This window comes from Oncorhynchus nerka, linkage group LG18 (assembly GCF_034236695.1).
Source record: "Oncorhynchus nerka isolate Pitt River linkage group LG18, Oner_Uvic_2.0, whole genome shotgun sequence".
In the NCBI taxonomy this organism is placed as follows: Eukaryota; Metazoa; Chordata; class Actinopteri; order Salmoniformes; family Salmonidae; genus Oncorhynchus; species Oncorhynchus nerka.
Genome location: NC_088413.1, coordinates 22885011 through 22905478, shown reverse-complemented (window position 1 = coordinate 22905478; position 20468 = coordinate 22885011). Strand labels below are relative to the sequence as shown.

At 43.9% G+C, this 20468-nt stretch overlaps 1 protein-coding gene across 1 annotated transcript in view; it reads right to left on the bottom strand.

The window, feature by feature from the left end:
• Nucleotides 1-12609, bottom strand: part of tet2 (tet methylcytosine dioxygenase 2) — a 57900-nt gene extending 45291 nt beyond the window's left edge. The window contains exon 1 of the mRNA XM_065003772.1: nt 11977-12609. The gene's annotated coding sequence lies outside the window, so the exon portion shown is untranslated. The remainder of the gene's footprint in view (nt 1-11976) is intronic.
• Nucleotides 12610-20468: the final 7859 nt, after the last annotated feature.

Below are 20468 nucleotides of genomic sequence, written 5' to 3'. Positions count from 1 at the left end.
ACAACTCCCTTCTATATAGGGCACTACTTTTGACCAGAGCCCTATGGGGCACTACATAAGGAATAAGGTTCCATTCAGGATGCAAACACTGACACAGATGTCAATGATAACCTGTCTGACTGGCTTTTTCTCTGGTTGTGGGTTGGGTCCATCCTTTCCCATCCACTTCTGCCCTGATCTCACACAACTCGCTCAGCAGGAAGTATGACTGGGTCATTTGCAAGCCCTGCACACGCAAACTGCCACAAGTCATTATACAACAACCGTACTATTATCTGTGTGGTGTGCTTACAGTTAGATCTGCTCCGCTAGCATTAGCCTTGTTTGTTCTGTAGCAATATACCTTTTGAGATGATCCAAACAGTCAAGCCCCGCTACGCAATCTTGCCTTGTACTGTTGTCTTCCTATCAGGGAAGCACCACTTGTGCGTTTCATTTGGATTGACTCTTGCTGAGTGGCTTACTTACTGACGTCAGAGTTTCTTATTGTTGACGGCAGCAACAAAACCCAAGCCTTAGATTTGATCCTGAAACACAGTTATCATTTTCTGTTAATACTGCAACCAATGCTAGTGGTACATATCATCTCTGTGCTGGTTTTCAATGGCGTCAATATGCATTGACTGCATGGCCCTGTCCTCCCATATCCAGGTCCACAGAAGTCTATGCTGATAGGTTGGGGTTGATCATTAGCCCAGACTGGACTGGAAATGTGTAACCTTGGGGTTTACCCCTCTGAACCAACTGACCCCAGATCATGGGAGACTCAGTCACCCCGGACTGGCCCTGACCCTGACCCTACACGGCTTAGCATGTGTTATTGACCTGTGCACACCAAGCTGCTATACAGATAAAGCCCTGTCGTGTGTGTGTGTGTGTGTGTCTGTCTGTCTGTCTGTCTGTCTGTCTGTCTGTCTGTCTGTCTGTCTGTCTGTCTGTCTGTCTGTCTGTCTGTCTGTCTGTCTGTCTGTCTGTCTGTCTGTCTGTGTGTGTGTGTGTGTGTGTGTGTGTGTGTGTGTGTGTGTGTGTGTGTGAAACCAAACAAACACGCAACTGTGTAAACCGGCAACATGCTTCACAACCCACCCAACCTCACACAGCACACTCTCCAACCCCTCTGCCTCCCTCTACACCAATCATCCACCATTCCCTTTGTCTCTGCGCCACAGTCAATATATCTGACTAAACTTGATGAACTGTTGTGCGCCGCAAAGTTAATTTCTTTCAGAGTGCACGGTAGCCATGGCGACCACCTTATTAGTGCGCTGAAGCCATCTGCTCTAAACATTAACTGGAGAGCGGCTGAGTGGACAAAAGCTGCACTGGCAGGGAGTACATGTGCTTTACTCATTGATCCTACTCAGAGTGGATCGATAGAAAGCCACATTTGTGGTTGTTGCTGCTATGGTAGTGTTCGGCCATTTTGATTTTCTGTTTTCTCAAAACCAGACTTCTTTTAGTTTCTTTGTTTTGGCTTGCTGGAGCTTGGAGCTGCATGTCCAAAATACTGAGATATACTACATTTCAACATACTGAGATATACTACATTTCAACATACTGAGATATACTACATTTCAACATACTGAGATATACTACATTTCAACATACTGAGATATACTACATTTCAACATACTGAGATATACTACATTTCAACATACTGAGATATACTACATTTCAACATACTGAGATATACTACATTTCAACATACTGAGATATACTACATTTCAACATACTGAGATATACTACATTTCAACATACTGAGATATACTACATTTCAACGGCTCTTTTCTCCCAGTGTTGCTGTGGAACTCCATATTTAGACGGTGGTTTAGTATTACCTTGCCGACTGTATGCTGCCTTGCACTGTAGCACTGTTGCTACCGCTTTTGTGAGCAATCGCTGTTATTGATTTAAATAAAAATGGAATTGAATACCTTATATGATTGGTCTGTTACACTTGACTGAAAGCATCTTTACCCACTGACCCAAGACTCATCTATCATTAAGCGAAAAACGTATGTCATTTTCAGGCCAACTTATGAGGGATCCCAATGTTTCTATTCTGCAAGCCCCCAGACCTGGCAGTATACTTAGCTCACCTCACTGGGACATTTATTTAGCAAATGCTTTGTTTCTGTTTGAACGATCCAAATCCAACCCAGGGTGCCTTTAAACAGGAAGGGGAGGAGCCTTTAAACAGGAAGGGGATGTGCCTTTAAACAGGAAGGGGAAGTGAACAGTAAACAGGGTGCAGGGAAACATATGAAAAGGAAATCATAATATTAGACACACATGGCAGTGGAGGAATCCAAAACCCAAAACGCCTTCTCAACAGATCTTATCATTAAATAGAATAGGGCTGATCTGTATGAACGACACATGAGAACTAGGGGCCTATCTAAAATATGTAGTCGTTGCACACAAAACAACAACAACAAATAGGCCAGTCATTTTACATCTCTTCTCTTGGTAACATTTAACATGAAGTTGCTCTTGTGTAGTAATAACAATGTGTTACACAATACTTTGGTAATATCATTTAAATGATAGGCATTATGTTAGGTTACATCCAAAGCATGAATGCAGTGTGTGCCCCTGGACCTAAGTGAACGAGAAATATTAGTGATGTTCTCCACTGTTTGAGCTCAGCTGGCAAAATATTGATATCCTTCCACCGCATTGGTTTCCAAGCAGCCTGACCTAAACGACTGTTGCTATGGTCCCTCTTTTCCCTCCACTCAACTGACATGAGGCACGTGACTCCCTCTCCTTATATGAAAGCAGCAGGATCACTAATCACTCTGAGTGAGGGATGCATTCTACGAATTAAGGTTCCCAGAGAAGAACATTGAGGCACCACTAATCAAGTGACAGATGAATTAATTTTTCCTACCGTGCCATTTCTCTTACACCCATATATCGTTGTTTATGTCGCTCTCATTCATTTAAATTACTCAAAGAGCTATATGAATCATTAATCATCTTGCACTACTATCAGGCCATTTAGTAGGTTACTGTGCATAGCTGTACATATAGACTGTTGTTCCTTTCACTGTGAATGCCTTCCCTGACCTGTAGGCCTATAGTCAAACACATCTGGAAGACTAACCACTGTGGTGTGGTGTAGATAAGGGTTGATTATTCAATCAGTAGAGCAGGGGAGGACACAACAATTCACTCCACCAAGGGAATCAAAAAACAAAGATGGCCGCCGCTGCTTAAACCTCCAAAACCTGCTGAACCAGACTTTTTCCGCAATGTAAATACGCACGTCTGCATGAAAAACAAAAACAGCCTTGACATTGAGAGGGGGAAGGGATTGAAAGGAGAAGCACCAGCTGCCGCACCGGTCACATTCCACTGAGGAAACCTCATATCTTAGGCTGGGCTAGGCTGTTCGCTATGAGCCTTCAGAAGAAGTTAGTGATGTCATTCAATGCAAAGTATGGCCTTGGGTAAGGTTTATGCTCTTGAATGACATTCAGGACCAGCTGTCTTTGTGTGCTCCATGCTGCTCACTGTGTAGACAACAGGGGGAGGGAGAAGCCACTTTACCTGACAGCCATTTTTAGTAGGGCGTGTGAAATGCCAGGGACCTCACGATATGATATTATCACAATACTTAGGTGCCGATACGATATGTATTGCGATTCTCACGATTCTATATGCATTGCGACTTCGATACTGAGATTTGATGTTTGAAACATATTGCTCACTATACTCTGTCTGCTGCAGAAAGACAATAGAGAGCATGAGCAAATTAGTTTAATGAGTTAATCAGTCAGGGAAATAAAAGTGCTAAAAAAAACATTTGCTAACTTTTTAAAAAGAAGATGGAGAACAAGCTATAGGATGAAAAATACCAGCGTTGGAGCGCAGGTACAGCCGACTACCTCTAGCTAACTCTATGTACAGTAGCATTTGATTTATTTTTTAAACCGATTCTTGGAGTCAAATATAATAATAATAATAATAATATTCAGGACATTTTAGATGAAGGCAAACAGTCTCAGAAGAAGCAGTTGTTTATATGTGGTCCCTGTGTGGATTCCTCAGTCATGGGGGGAGGATTGGGTTCCTCTTCAGATCATGTGACTCACTAATGAAGGCATTAGTTATGGAGATACATTTTCAGATCTTAACCTTTAAAAAAAAAATCATAGATCCGGATGCAGATTGTGCAGCTCGGTGCTTTGACAGTAAAATGCTTTCATCCTTCTCCATTGGCCTTAAAAGGAACACTTTGATTATCCAATTACACCCCTACATTCTGGGTTCAGATCTCTAGATATCGGATTCTCCCTTGTGTCCTTAGAGTCAACTTTTTGAGTTAATTGATTGACCTCCTTCACACTTTGGATGGGTTTTGACCCATAACCCTTAGCTTCTCACCCTAACTCTGCTGGTTTGTGGTTGGGTTGTTCTTAGGGCAACTACTAGCCAAGCATCTTGATGAGGTAGGTGTGTGTGTGTGTGTGTGTGTGTGTGTGTGTGTGTGTGTGTGTGTACTGCTGCTCTCCACACACTCACAGCCGCATGTTATAAACCACAGCTATAGTCAACCATACTGTATCAGACAGCTAGTAGTCAACCATACTGTATCAGACAGCTAGTATTCAACCATACTGTGTCAGACAGCTAGCAGTCAACCATACTGTATCAGACAGCTAGCAGTCAACCACACTGTATCAGACAGCTAGCAGTCAACCATACTGTATCAGACAGCTAGCAGTCAACCATACTGTATCAGACAGCTATAGTCAACCATACTGTATCAGACAGCTAGTAGTCAACCATACTGTATCAGACAGCTAGCAGTCAACCATACTGTATCAGAGAGCTAGTAGTCAACCACACTGTATCAGACAGCTAGCAGTCAACCATACTGTATCAGACAGCTAATAGTCAACCATACTGTATCAGACAGCTAGTAGTCAACCACACTGTATCAGACTGATATAGTCAACCATACTGTATCAGACAGCTATAGTCAACCATACTGTATCAGACAGCTAGTAGTCAACCATACTGTATCAGACAGCTAGCAGTCAACCATACTGTATCAGACAGCTAGTAGTCAACCATACGGTATCAGACAGCTAATAGTCAACCATACTGTATCAGACAGCTAGTAGTCAACCACACTGTATCAGACTGATATAGTCAACCATACTGTATCAGACAGCTAGCAGTCAACCATACTGTATCAGACAGCTAGCAGTCAACCAAACTGTATCAGACACCTAGTAGTCAACCATACTGTATCAGACAGCTAGCAGTCACCCATACTGTATCAGACAGCTAGCAGTCAACCATACTGTATCAGACTGATATAGTCAACCATACTGTATCAGACAGCTAGCAGTCAACCATACTGTATCAGACAGCTAGTAGTCAACCATACTGTATCAGACAGCTATAGTCAACCATACTGTATCAGACAGCTAGTAGTCAACCATACTGTATCAGACAGCTAGCAGTCAACCATACTGTATCAGACAGCTAGCAGTCAACCATACTGTATCAGACAGCTAGTAGTCAACCATACTGTATCAGACAGCTAGTAGTCAACCATACTGTATCAGACAGCTAGTAGTCAACCATACTGTATCAGACAGCTATAGTCAACCATACTGTATCAGACAGCTAGCAGTCACCCATACTGTATCAGACAGCCAGCAGTCAACCATGCTGTATCAGACAGATAGCAGTCAACCATACTGTATCAGACAGCTAGCAGTCACCCATACTGTATCAGACAGCTAGTAGTCAACCATACTGTATCAGACAGCTAGCAGTCAACCATACTGTATCAGACAGCTAGCAGTCAACCATGCTGTATCACCATCACAACACCCCTGCCGAGTTACACTGGATCAATCTTACACACACACACACACACACACACACACACACACACACACACACATGAATTCATGAGAACTACAGTCTAAAATCTGGTCTTTGATGAAAATTCCCCTGGCGTTGTTTTATCTCTGTATTGGATTTAGACACTGTAGTGTAGTGTTCAGTTGTTTTATATCTGTATTGGATTTAGACACTGTAGTGTAGTGTTCAGTTGTTTTATATCTGTATTGGATTTAGACACTGTAGTGTAGTGTTCAGTTGTTTTATATCTGTATTGTCACCCATATTTAGACACTGTAGTGTAGTGTTCAGTTGTTTTATATCTGTATTGGATTTAGACACTGTAGTGTAGTGTTCAGTTTGTTTTATATCTGTATTGGATTTAGACACTGTAGTGTAGTGTTCAGTTGTTTTATATCTGTATTGGATTTAGACACTGTAGTGTAGTGTTCAGTTGTTTTATATCTGTATTGGATTTAGACACTGTAGTGTAGTGTTCAGTTGTTTTATATCTGTATTGGATTTAGACACTGTAGTGTAGTGTTCAGTTGTTTTATATCTGTATTGGATTTAGACACTGTAGTGTAGTGTTCAGTTGTTTTATCTAACTCTGAACTCTCTGAACTTTGCCAACCCGACCTAGTCAGAACTCTATCCAGCTTGGCTATATTTGGAGTTGGAAGGCAATGCTAGGGCAACTCCACTCACTCAGTCACGTGGTGGTTTTGACTTACTCTACATTCTTTACAAAGGGAAAATGAACTGGTTTGCCATTTACACAGCAGGTAACAGTAAATATCCCTCAGATTTTAGAAAACCACATTTGCCAATGAATTGGCACCTCTTCAAATAGTCTGCCTCATCAAAAGGCAACATATAGGAAACCAACACGAAAGATTCTCGGAAGGTGAGATATTAAAGTGAAACTAATCTAAACGCCTTCAGAAGTGTGTGTTTGATACTCCAATATTCTGCTTTTTGGGGTTTCATTTCTGCCATGACTTCAGCCACAGTAAACTTCTTTCCTTTATTCATCTGAGAAAGGCTCAACCAGTAAAAGTTACAACCAGTGAGTAATTACAAGAAAAGCACCTCGTCATTCCATGCGCTGGGCAAACTGAATACCCGTTTCTCATAACCTTTGTTTGATCTTTGGACTGAATATTGCAACACGGTATGAAAACAGATAGCATGCTTCTAGTTCAATTACTAGCTTGGAGCCAGCCGTACTGGTGTGTAGGCTTATTTGGGCGTTCACGTGCTCTGGAGTCTTTGCTGACAGCGTGGCGGGAGCTCAGAGAGACGCTGACGCTGTCTTTAGCGTTGCCATGTTCTGCTTTCCAGACACTACCTTGGCCAGCGTCAATCTTCGTCTCTCGCTCACTCGCTTCACCTCTCCGCCTCCCCCTTCCTTTCACTTGTGGTGGTGTCGGGGACCGATGGCAGCGTTCAAATATCTTAGGAGCAGAGAGGAGCGGCCGAGTGGCGGGAACGGGGAAGAGATGCTGCTCGCTTTCGGAGCCGTGACGTAACGAGGTCTACTCTGGAATGCCTGGGTGGTGTTTGTAAACAGTGGCGGCCATGTGCTCACACTCACGTGGAGACCGGAAAGGGAGTCCTGTCCTAGTTGTGCCCTCACCGGCAGGTCTACTCACCCCTGAGGTAAACCCCAACCGGCTGACATCGATACACACTTCAAGGGCCAAAAGAACACTCCCTCTGGTCGGCCCGTGCCACTTAGTCTCAACGAGACAGCCGTATCACTCCAAACCGTAGCCATAATTAAAACACAGACAGACGAATGGAATGGCCAAGGCCTCTTCGAGAGAAAGAGAGAGAGACAGTTACAACACTGTATATAGATATGAGTGTAATGTTTACTGTACATTTTTATTGTTTATTTCACTTTTGTTTATTATCTACTTCACTTGCTTTGGCAATGTTAACATGTGTTTCCCATGCCAATAAAGCCCTTAAATTAGAGAGAGAGAGAGAGAGAGAGAGAGAGGTGTTCTGTAGTGGGTAGAGTTGCTTAATCGCAGGAAGAAGATAATTGTGTAATTCTAGCGATGAGTAACAACCAGGGCAGGGCCAAAAAGAAAAACTGTGGTTTCTATACCAACAGTCAAATGCCAAACGAGGACAGAAATGCTAGGTGATCTTTTGGGAAATGAAACTCTTTCATAATATTGTTTAGAAACACACACCATAGAAGCTGAAAAGCTAGAAGTGACTCATTTGAACACAACCTAAATGCCTTGTGATGAGACAATCTAGAGGTTATAATGTAAATCATAAAGTAGACTATCTGGACAACATGCACATTGAAAGTAAAGGCCATGCACATTGAATGACATAAAGAAATTGCATCCAATACACTCATGTAATAAGGCAGTAATAACCGATTGCAAGTTTTACCACGATTCTTCAACTATCGAGGCTGGGAGCAGCAGAGAGCTAAATCAATATCTCCAGAGGTCAATATGAAACACAGTATGTCGCCATTTTGTCTGAGGAGGAGGAACGTGATCAACAGAGCCAGGTTGGTAGCTACACAGAGGCAATGCATGTCTCTTAACCTGTTCCACTGTGTCATCTCTGCAGCAGGGTTACCGTGGCCTTTGGGGTCGAAATGTGATGCGTGGCCTGCGGTTGGAGGTCAGAGGTAAAACCCTGCCCATTGTGAATGGACAGCATTGTTGCAGAAACCATGGAGACTGAAACCACTGGACATTCTTAACCCCAGAGCTTGATATTGTCTTTTCTCCCTTAGATAACATAAAGAGGAAGAAGCAAGAGGAGTAGTCCAACCATACCCAGCTTTATCAGTGGGTGTGGATTGATGAGAACAGACATGTCCATTCTTGTGATTGATCTTTCTGACTGGACTGTCCCCCCTCCTCTAGCCACCATGTGTTGACATTCTCCCTACTAGGATCTATGGCTCAGATATGGTGCCTTTTTCCAATGCTGATGTAACAACACATGTGGTGCTAATGAAAACAACACAAAGGGAAAATGGAGGTTGTGTGTTCAAGACAATATCTTGGCTTGCCAAGTGACTCCTGTCTTGTGTAAAGGTCTCCTTCTGTGCTAAAATTACACAATCTAGTCCTTGCTTTGGGCACAATATTTTACCCATAAATGAAGTATCAACTCTGACTTTTTTGTCTCGCTTTATATCTGTACTTATGATAGAACACTATTATCTCTTGATAGAAGTTGAGAAACAAACTGTTGTATAGCAATCTTGCTGTCTGATACCATCTAATGTATCCAATTAAAAATAAATGTCTTCCTCGACTAACATCCTGCAGTATCAATGATGTAAGCAGTGCAATGTGCATTCAGTTTACTTACTGAGAAATGCAGTCAACAACTCAAGGAAGACACTTAACTCAAAGACAAAGTCCATGCATCCTCCAATATTGGCTTGCAGCTGTTTGATCCACTACAAAATAAAGCTAGTCTTCTCCTTTAGCTTAGGATAAGCATACAGCTTCAATATGAATCAAGTAGAATTATTTTCACTCAAGGCCTATATTTCTCTACATTATCTTATCCGGGGCAAATGAGCCTCAAATGGCACAATTAATTTCAAAACATAAAAAAACAGTATACTACCTCATCCAGTCAAAACAAACTTCACGAGGACTATGGAGGACTACGGTGCACTCCCCTAGTTACGTTACGAGATAGGTTGCCGCTGCACAGTCACTGACCATGCTTACCCAATCAAAACAGAGCCGGAGCCACGCTGCCATTGTTGCATCCAAAGCTTTTGATTCCTTCTTCAAAATATATATCAACTGTAAATATTTAAATATTGTTCTCTGATATCACGGAGGAACATTTTAGTTTGTCGATAGTTCTGTGGTAAAGATATATATATGTTTTAAATCATCTGTTTACTTTATATGGTGGAGTTGACTAAAATGCAGAGGAAGACTAGATTAGCTTTGACGGTTGTCCTCGAGGCCCGTTTGACAAGCAACTGACATTTTTGCTGAACACAACTGCAGTTCCCTCCGATATGTTTCACCCCGTTAGGCTAGCTTTAGCCTAGTACATTTACCCTGGCATTCCAAGCTATCACAGGTGATATTAGTTTGTAGCACTTGGCTGAGATTCCTTCATTGTTCTAGCATTAGTATATGTTAGCCTCTGCACCGTGCACCTCCCCTTGGCTGTGGTGTTGATTTACAACAGCTCATTAGTAGCCACTTGTTGTGCTGTGCTCCCCCTGGGCAGGCATGCCTTACTTTGCACTTCACACAAACTACTACTGCTAGCTGCTACTGTGGGATGACCCCCGATTGAAAGTGCATGCAGGGCCAGCGCAATACACAAGCCGGAATACACAAATAAATGCAAAAGATAGCAGGCCTTTATCTGTGTAATATTCTAGTAGCTCATTATGATGCTAATCCTAAATGTGGCCTGTTAGCAAATTCAGAAAAGATAACAGAAAAACAACACACTCCATTAGCAACTCATTTGTTCAAGGGAAGAGAGGTGTTGGACTAATAAAACCAGTCATCTTGGTTAGTGTAACTTGGATGTGTGTAGGAATCCCTGTTATTCGTTAGTACTGTATCTGACAGCTAGCATAGCATAGCTATGTATTGATTGTCTAGCTAGCTAATGCTGATGTGCCTCGGTTTGTTTTATTTTCAATTCAAGTAAATGTATGTCAAATAAATACATTACAAAATATGGCAAATTGTGACAAAAACAAATGTCAACAATATCGAATCATGTTTGTTCATCAGTAAAACATAAATGCAAATTGAGATCGAGTAAATTCTAGAAACACCTCCATTACTGCCTTTGTTTTGACAATAATCTCTTTATTAAAGGTGCTGTTTGCTGCCTTCTTGCATGGCAGCGCATGTGGTTAGCCCAGACACATTATCTCAGACTCTCACAAAAGGCAACATATATCATTTTATGTGTTAAATGATTAATATGTAAAACAGTAGGAAAACTGTTTGCATAATGCAAAGCTAACATGTCCTAAAATGTTATATTATAGTTGTTGTTGTTCAATTGCTGGATTCTTAACATTTTCATGGTGACTTCATGGTGTAACAGAACTGAGTCAACTTCTGGGAGACATATTTGTTGGGGTCTAGTTGGGAAAAAAATCTATTTCAACCCTCGGAAAAGACCTGCTTCCAGGATTCCAATTCTTGTGTCGTTCAGCTAATGGTGTGATCGGATTGAGTTTCAACATCCTTTCAAGCTTCTGACCTCATCATCCCTCTGCTATCCACCACAATTCTCTTCTCTCTCTTCCACTCCTTGGACTGTGCTGGCTTGCCTTTGTGTCTGCTTGTCATTCACCGGTGAATGCATTGAAAGCTGATTCACAGGATGCACAAAGCCAGAAGCTAGCTACACTCTCCCCCGCTTCCAGCTCTCTTTCCCAGGCACTACAGTCTTAGTGATGGACTGGAGGCATAGTGCTGTTCTAAATTAGATCCAATCCATCTTTTTTAGCTTGAACATAGCAGAAAATAATCAACACAAGAACACAACCGTGAGACCACAAAGAAAAAAGGAGAGAAACTGACTGCATGAATGATTTCTGGTTAAAGAGTCCTTCTCTATGATAGATTTGCAGAAGAAAAATGATCATATTTTCCCTGGAAAACAAAGCACTCAAATAAAACATCAAAATAAGGACAATTACCATTTTAGATGAGATATATTTTTCAACTGGGAGCTAGCTGCGTCTCTGTTGCACTGAACATCAGAGGGATTTGCCTTGTTCATAATGCCTCAAGAAAAGTACTGAACAAGGTCTCCATTTTCTACACTAGACACATTCCTAAGGCTACTTGAGCGTCCACTGACCAACATCAGAGGCAAAAAAACTGAGATCTCTCTTTTTCAACTAGCAAAAAAGAGAAAAAGAAAATTGTCAGCCATGTTGGAAGGAGAAGCTTTAGCTAATATCCCCCACCTTATTAATTTAGCTAGCTCATGCTTTTGCTGAGGGAACATTAGCATGCCTTGTACTAAGCCACAGAGCCACTGAAAAGACCGACAAAAGGTCAAAAGGAGAAGGACAACGAGCCAAAAACAAACGGAGCTGAGTCTTACCTCTTTTTACGTCCCTCCACTGTGTAGAAATTCCAACAAACCGTCTGGATCTCCTCTTTAACAAATCCTAAAGGGCCGCCATCTTGCTTCCTTCTGTTCTTCTATGAAACGGACTATCCTCCAACATCAATATTCATGGGGCCAGTCTCTGACGTCGACGTGGACTCTTATCATCAGGAGGAGAAGCCCGGTCGGTCGGTGGTGTGTCCCTGTTGGCCACTCTGAGTGCCACACATATGTAACTGGCAGAGAAGCAGCCAGCCAGCACGCCGTGTGTGTGTGTGTGTGTGTGTGTGTGTGTGTGTGTGTGTGTGTGTGTGTGTGTGTGTGTGTGTGTGTGTGTGTGTGTGTTCAGTGTTTATGTGTGTGTGTGTGTCAGTGGTAGAGTCTTGCCTTGCCTTGCCTTGCTGGCAAAGCTAAAGTAATGAGAAAACCTCTCTCCTGGTGAGTCCCTCCACCACACAAAGGGCCTGGTCTTTCTTTCCCCCTTTTTTTCCCTTCTTCTCCTTCAGCCGCACACAATAGTGCACACTATGACTACGGCTGGCCCCAAGCACCGGACTGGATCTGCACAGTGACAGGACATGGGTTCCGCTTCGCCGTCCAATCCCTTTCAACTGACTCTACAAGCTTTCTGAGCTTATCTGTCTGTCTGAGAAACAGAGGATTGGAGAGTAGGAGGGTGGCGCACTCCCCCTTCCTTTAGTCAGACAGGAAGAGTGTGTGTGTGTGTGTGTGTGTGTGTGTCTGTGTGTGTGTCTCAAGGAAACTCATGCCAAGCTCTAGGGGGATTTTTCTCCCACCCCTCTCTGTCTTAACTTCCTGGTTCTTCTTTCGGTTTCATCAGTTTTTCTCAAGCTGTCATAGGTCGCAGGAGTTCCCCTATTGCCTCGTGGCTTCTTTACGACTCCTTGGAGACTTGCTTCTTCCACTCAGTCTCTCAAGACAGTTAGCTTCGTCTTCAGAGTACGCGAGTCGAGCCCTGCCCTCATTTCCAATGCTTCTTCTGGGTTTTGTTTTGGCATGCCTTGGCTGTAATCCAGGCTCATTTTTGGAGCAGGCGTAAGACAACACTAACCTTTGAAAGGATTCATACAGGCAGCAGCATCTTTTTCTTTATGTGTCTGCCAAGAGCCCCACCTCCTGTTGACATTGGCCACGTGGGCTAGTAGCGAGGGAGACGGCGGGAGAGGGAGACGGCGGGAGAGGGAGACGGAGGGAGAGGGAGACGGAGGGAGAGGGAGACGGTGGGAGAGGGAGATGGTGGGAGAGGGAGAGGGAGACAGCGGGAGAGGGAGACGGAGGGAGAGGGAGATGGTGGGAGAGGGAGACGGAGGGACAGGGAGACTGTGGGAGAGGGAGATGGTGGGAGAGGGAGAGGGAGACAGCGGGAGAGGGAGACGGAGGGAGATGGTGGGAGAGGGAGACGGAGGGAGAGGGAGACGGTGGGAGAGGGAGACGGTGGGAGAGGGAGAGGGAGACGGCGGGAGAGGGAGACGGCGGGAGAGGGAGACGGCAGGAGAGGGAGACAGAGGGAGAGGGAGACGGTGGGAGAGGGAGAGGGAGGGAGAGGGAGACGGACGGAGAGGGAGACAGCGGGAGAGGGAGACAGAGACAGAGGGAGAGGGAGACGGCGGGAGAGGGAGACGGCGGGAGAGGGAGACGGTGGGAGACGGCGGGAGAGGGAGACGGCGGGAGAGGGAGAAGGAGGGAGAGGGAGACGGCGGGAGAGGGAGACGGCGGAGAGGGAGACGGCGGGAGAGGGAGACGGTGGGAGACGGCGGGAGAGGGAGACGGAGGGAGAGGGAGACGGGAGGAGAGGGAGACGGTGGGAGACGGAGGGAGAGGGAGACGGCGGGAGAGGGAGACGGCGGGAGAGGGAGACGGCGGGAGAGGGAGACGGTGGGAGACGGAGGGAGAGGGAGATGGGGGAGAGGGAGACGGCGGGAGAGGGAGACGGGGAGAGGGAGACGGCGGGAGAGGGAGACGGTGGAGACGGCGGGAGGGAGACGGCGGAGAGGGAGACGGTGGGAGACGGCGGAGAGGGAGACGGCGGGAGAGGGAGACGGCGGGAGGGGGAGACGGCGGGAGAGGGAGACGGTGGGAGAGGGAGACGGTGGGAGACGGCGGGAGAGGGAGACGGCGGGAGAGGGAGACGGCGGGAGGGGGAGACGGCGGGAGAGGGAGACGGTGGGAGACGGCGGGAGCGGGAGATGGCGGAGAGGGAGACGGTGGGAGACGGCGGGAGAGGGAGACGGCGGGAGAGGGAGACGGTGGGAGAGGGAGACGGCGGGAGAGGGAGACGGTGGGAGACGGAGGGAGAGGGAGATGGCGGGAGAGGGAGACGGCGGGAGAGGGAGACGGGGGAGAGGGAGACGGCGGGAGACGGAGGGAGAGGGAGACGGTGGGAGACGGCGGGAGAGGGAGACGGCGGGAGAGGGAGGCGGTGGGAGAGGGAGACAGCGGGAGAGGGAGACGGTGGGAGAGGGAGACAGCGGGAGAGGGAGTGAGAGGGACCGAGAGACAGAGAGAGAAAGAGAGAGGGGAGAAAGAAAGAGGGGAGCGAGATAGGGATAGAGAAAGAGGGAGAGCGAGATAGAGAGAGAGAGAACGAGAGAGGCGAGAAAGAGAGAGGGGAGCGAGATAGGGTGAGAGAAAGACTGAGAGGGTGTGTGAGAGCGGGAATGTTTAAAAATACTAAATTCAGCTCTGTGAGGTATTTGAGAAACGAAGACGGACCTAGCATGGCTGTCAGGACGTTTAATTAGCTGCTACTGTTTAACACACCACCCAGCCAGGGGCTTTGTTTTGAGTTTCCCTGACAGTTATGTAGTAGTTGCCACTGTTTCCATGAGCTACCTCGCCTACCCTCTGTCAGCATAATAACTGTGTTGGACTGTTGCCATCATGATATAACACAGAAATTAGGAAGTCGGCAAACTTGTATCTTGCATTAATGTAAAATCGCAGTTATAGGATTTATTTTAGAACTATTCACTAGGTTTTGTGCTGAAATACTGTTGGTGAAGTGCTTGTTAATGGGCTTCATATCTATCTTTCCCCATTAGGCCTATTTGCTTCATTGTTTTGCAAGAAGAAGAGGCAATGGCACTACATAAGACCTAGACCAGCATACTTAGTCCATGACTGAGTGTATGTCTATGTATGCTGATGATTACACAATGGCACTACATAAGACCTAGACCAGCCTACTTAGTCCATGACTAAGTGTATGTCTATGTATGCTGATGATTACACAATGGCACTACATAAGACCTAGACCAGCCTACTTAGTCCATGACTAAGTGTATGTCTATGTATGCTGATGATTACACAATGGCAATACATAAGACCTAGACCAGCCTACTTAGTCCATGACTAAGTGTATGTCTATGTATGCTGATGATTACACAATGGCACTACATAAGACCTAGACCAGCCTACTTAGTCCATGACTAAGTGTATGTCTATGTATGCTGATGATTACATAATGGCACTACATAAGACCTAGACCAGCCTACTTAGTCCATGACTACAGTTCCCGCTCAGCCCAGTCAAAACTGTTCGCTGCTCTGGCCCCCCAATGGTGGAACAAACTCCCTCACGACGCCAGGACAGCGGAGTCAATCACCACCTTCCGGAGACACCTGAAACCCCACCTCTTTAAGGAATACCTAGGATAGGATAAAGTAATCCTTCTCACCCCCTTAAAAGATTTAGATGCACTATTGTAAAGTGGCTGTTCCACTGGATGTCATAAGGTGAACGCACCAATTTGTAAGTCGCTCTGGATAAGAGCGTCTGCTAAATGACTTAAATGTAAATGTAAATGACTAAGTGTATGTCTATGTATGCTGATGATTACACAATGGCACTACATAAGACCTAGACCAGCCTACTTAGTCCATGACTAAGTGTATGTCTATGTATGTGATGATTACACAATGGCACTACATAAGACCTAGACCAGCCTACTTAGTCCATGACTAAGTGTATGTCTATGTATGCTGATGATTACACAATGGCACTACATAAGACCTAGACCAGCCTACTTAGTCCATGACTAAGTGTATGTCTATGTATGCTGATGATTACACAATGGCACTACATAAGACCTAGACCAGCCTACTTAGTCCATGACTAAGTGTATGTCTATGTATGCTGATGATTACACAATGGCACTACATAAGACCAAGACCAGCCTACTTAGTCCATGACTAAGTGTATGTCTATGTATGCTGATGATTACACAATGGCACTACATAAGACCTAGACCAGCCTACTTAGTCCATGACTAAGTGTATGTCTATGTATGCTGATGATTACACAATGGCACTACATAAGACCTAGACCAGCCTACTTAGTCCATGACTACAGTTCCCGCTCAGCCCAGTCAAAACTGTTCGCTGCTCTGGCCCCCCAATGGTGGAACAAACTCCCTCACGACGCCAGGACAGCGGAGTCAATCACCACCTTCCGGAGACACCTGAAACCCCACCTCTTTAAGGAATACCTAGGATAGGATAAAGTAATCCTTCTCACCCCCCTTAAAAGATGCACTATTGTAAAGTGGCTGTTCCACTGGATGTCATAAGGTGAACGCACCAATTTGTAAGTCGCTCTGGATAAGAGCGTCTGCTAAATGACTTAAATGTAAATGTAAATGACTAAGTGTATGTCTATGTATGCTGATGATTACACAATGGCACTACATAAGACCTAGACCAGCCTACTTAGTCCATGACTAAGTGTATGTCTATGTATGTGATGATTACACAATGGCACTACATAAGACCTAGACCAGCCTACTTAGTCCATGACTAAGTGTATGTCTATGTATGCTGATGATTACACAATGGCACTACATAAGACCTAGACCAGCCTACTTAGTCCATGACTAAGTGTATGTCTATGTATGCTGATGATTACACAATGGCACTACATAAGACCTAGACCAGCCTACTTAGTCCATGACTAAGTGTATGTCTATGTATGCTGATGATTACACAATGGCACTACATAAGACCAAGACCAGCCTACTTAGTCCATGACTAAGTGTATGTCTATGTATGCTGATGATTACACAATGGCACTACATAAGACCTAGACCAGCCTACTTAGTCCATGACTAAGTGTATGTCTATGTATGCTGATGATTACACAATGGCACTACATAAGACCTAGACCAGCCTACTTAGTCCATGACTAAGTGTATGTCTATGTATGCTGATGATTACACAATGGCACTACATAAGACCAAGACCAGCCTACTTAGTCCATGACTAAGTGTATGTCTATGTATGCTGATGATTACACAATGGCACTACATAAGACCTAGACCAGCCTACTTAGTCCATGACTAAGTGTATGTCTATGTATGCTGATGATTACACAATGGCACTACATAAGACCAAGACCAGCCTACTTAGTCCATGACTAAGTGTATGTCTATGTATGCTGATGATTACACAATGGCACTACATAAGACCTAGACCAGCCTACTTAGTCCATGACTAAGTGTATGTCTATGTATGCTGATGATTACACAATGGCACTACATAAGACCTAGACCAGCCTACTTAGTCCATGACTAAGTGTATGTCTATGTATGCTGATGATTACACAATGGCACTACATAAGACCAAGACCAGCCTACTTAGTCCATGACTAAGTGTATGTCTATGTATGCTGATGATTACACAATGGCACTACATAAGACCTAGACCAGCCTACTTAGTCCATGGCTAAACTTCTTGGTGTCACCCTGGATTGTAAACTGTCATGGACAAAACTTATTGATGCAACGGTAGCTAAGATGGGGAGAGGTGTGTTCGTAATAAAGCGCCGCTCTGCTTTCTTGACATCTCTATCAACAAGACAAGCCATACAGGCCCTAGTTTTGTCTCACCTGGACTACTGTCCATTAAAGTGCCACAAAGAGGAACATAGGCACATTACAATTGGCTCAGAACAGAGCAGCATGGCCCTTAGATGTACACGGAGAGCCAGCATTAATAATATGCATGTCAATCAGTGAAGGCTCCTCAAAGGAGGAAGGGGAGGACCACCCTCAGTGAATTTCATTTTTTTTTTTTAAATAGTGTTTCATTTTTTAGATAAAACTATACTAAATACAATCACGTCTCCAAATAAAACACACTGTTTTGCAATGAAGATATACAGTAGCCTCAACAGCACTCTGCAGGGTAGCACCATTGTGTAGCCGGAGGACAGTTAGTTTCTGGGTACATTGACATCAATACAAATCCTAGGACGCTCCTGGTTCTCACCCCCTTCTATAGACTTACAAAGTAATTATGACAACTTCTAGAGGACGCCATCTAACCTATCAGAGCTCTTGTAGCATGCACTGACATGTTGTCCACCCAATCAAAGGATCAGAGAATGAATATAGTACTGAAAGCATAAGCTACAGCTAGCTAGTACTGCAGTGGTGAATAGTTAACTCAACGAGAGAGAAACACAATAGTTGGAATAGTTTGGAACAAATGAATTTCTTTAAAAAATGAAGGAGAAGCGAGAGAGCGCGAGAGAACTCAAGGTAAAGCTTTTGGTTTGATTAGTTTATTGCCACTGCGGCCCGTCGGTGTGACTGCTTGCTGCTGACTGTACACTGTGCTGCATGATTGTAGTGGGTTTACTAATGCGTTAGTTCTAGTAGCCATGTTGACTATGATGTTAATATGGTGACACCGATGTAGGCTGTGTGTGTAGGCTGAGTGCAGCAGTTAGTGGTTATGATATGAAGGTTTTGCTTGTAAATCTTTTTTTGTTGCCAGGTCACAGATCTGATGTGTTCTGCACTGAAGTCCATAAGTGAAGGGAAAAGGTGAGAGGAGGAGAGTGCGTAGATGCGAGAAGGAATTATACAACGATCAAAGGGATCATGCTGTTTGTATGTGGCTGCTATGAAAGTAAACTGTGTTTGCGTGTAATCAGGGGTTTATTAATTCCTACGATTCTGTTGAAAAAGTTCTTTAAACAGAACAAAATAGAACTGTTCAATGTTTCCTTTGCAACAGTTACACTAATGATTACACCCTAAAACAGCTAGATTCAGGCAAGAGTGTGCAAGGCGGTATTGAATGTGTCAATGTCTGTCACCTTGATTACTCACATTTCTCTTGACCTGTGCACCTACGTTGTAAACTTTCATTCATAGGCTAGGTTGTATCAACCTCATGATGGGTATAGGGAAAATTTGAGTATCATGTAGTAGCCTAAACCTATCGATGTTACATTGATCTGGGTGAATGGAATATGAATGACAGTCATCCAATATGCTGTAATAAAAATAAAGCCTTTCTCATTAAAAAAAAACATCCTCCCTCATCTTAAATGTCACCGACCGCCACTGAAGTCAATCTCTCCTGGCTCAGACTGGAGGAGAGATCGACTGCATCACTGCTTGTCTTTGTGAGAGGTATTGATTGACATGTTAACAAAAACTGAGCTGTCTATTTAAATGACTAGCACACTGCTCAGACACTCATACATACCCCACAAGACATGCCACCAGGGGTCTCTTCACAGTCCACAAATCCAGAACAGACTCTGGGTACCGCACAGTACAAGACAGAGCCGTGACTACATGGAACTCTCTTCCACATCAAGTAACTCAGTCAAACAATAAAATCAGATTTAATAAAACAGATGAACCTACACCTTACGGAACAGCGCGGACTGTGAAGAGACACACACATCATTCACAAACACATGCTAACATGCACTCTACACACACATCATTCACAAACACATGCTAACATGCACTCTACACACACATCATTCACAAACACATGCTAACATGCACTCTACACACACATCATTCACAAACACATGCTAACATGCACTCTACACACACATCATTCACAAACACATGCTAACATGCACTCTACACACACATCATTCACAAACACATGCTAACATGCACTCTACACACACACACACACATCATTCACAAACATCATTCACAAACACATGCTAACATGCACTCTACACACACATCATTCACAAACACATGCTAACATGCACTCTACACACACATCATTCACAAACACATGCTAACATGCACTCTACACACACATACATTTGAATATTGTTATTTTGCTTTATTATTGATTATTTGTATTGTAGATATGTTATGGTAGAGTAGTATGTAATAATGTCTTGTGTTATGTATTGTAGATATGTTATGGTAGAGTAGTATGTAATAATGTCTTGTGTTATGTATTGTAGATATGTTATGGTAGAGTAGTATGTAATAATGTCTTGTATTGTATGTAATAATATGTTATGATATGTTATGGTAGAGTAGTATGTAATAATGTCTTGTATTGTAGATATGTTATGGTAGAGTAGTATGTAATAATGTCTTGTATTGTAGATATGTTATGGTAGAGTAGTATGTAATAATGTCTTGTGTTATGTAATAGATATGCTATGGTAGAGTAGTATGTAATAATGTCTTGTGT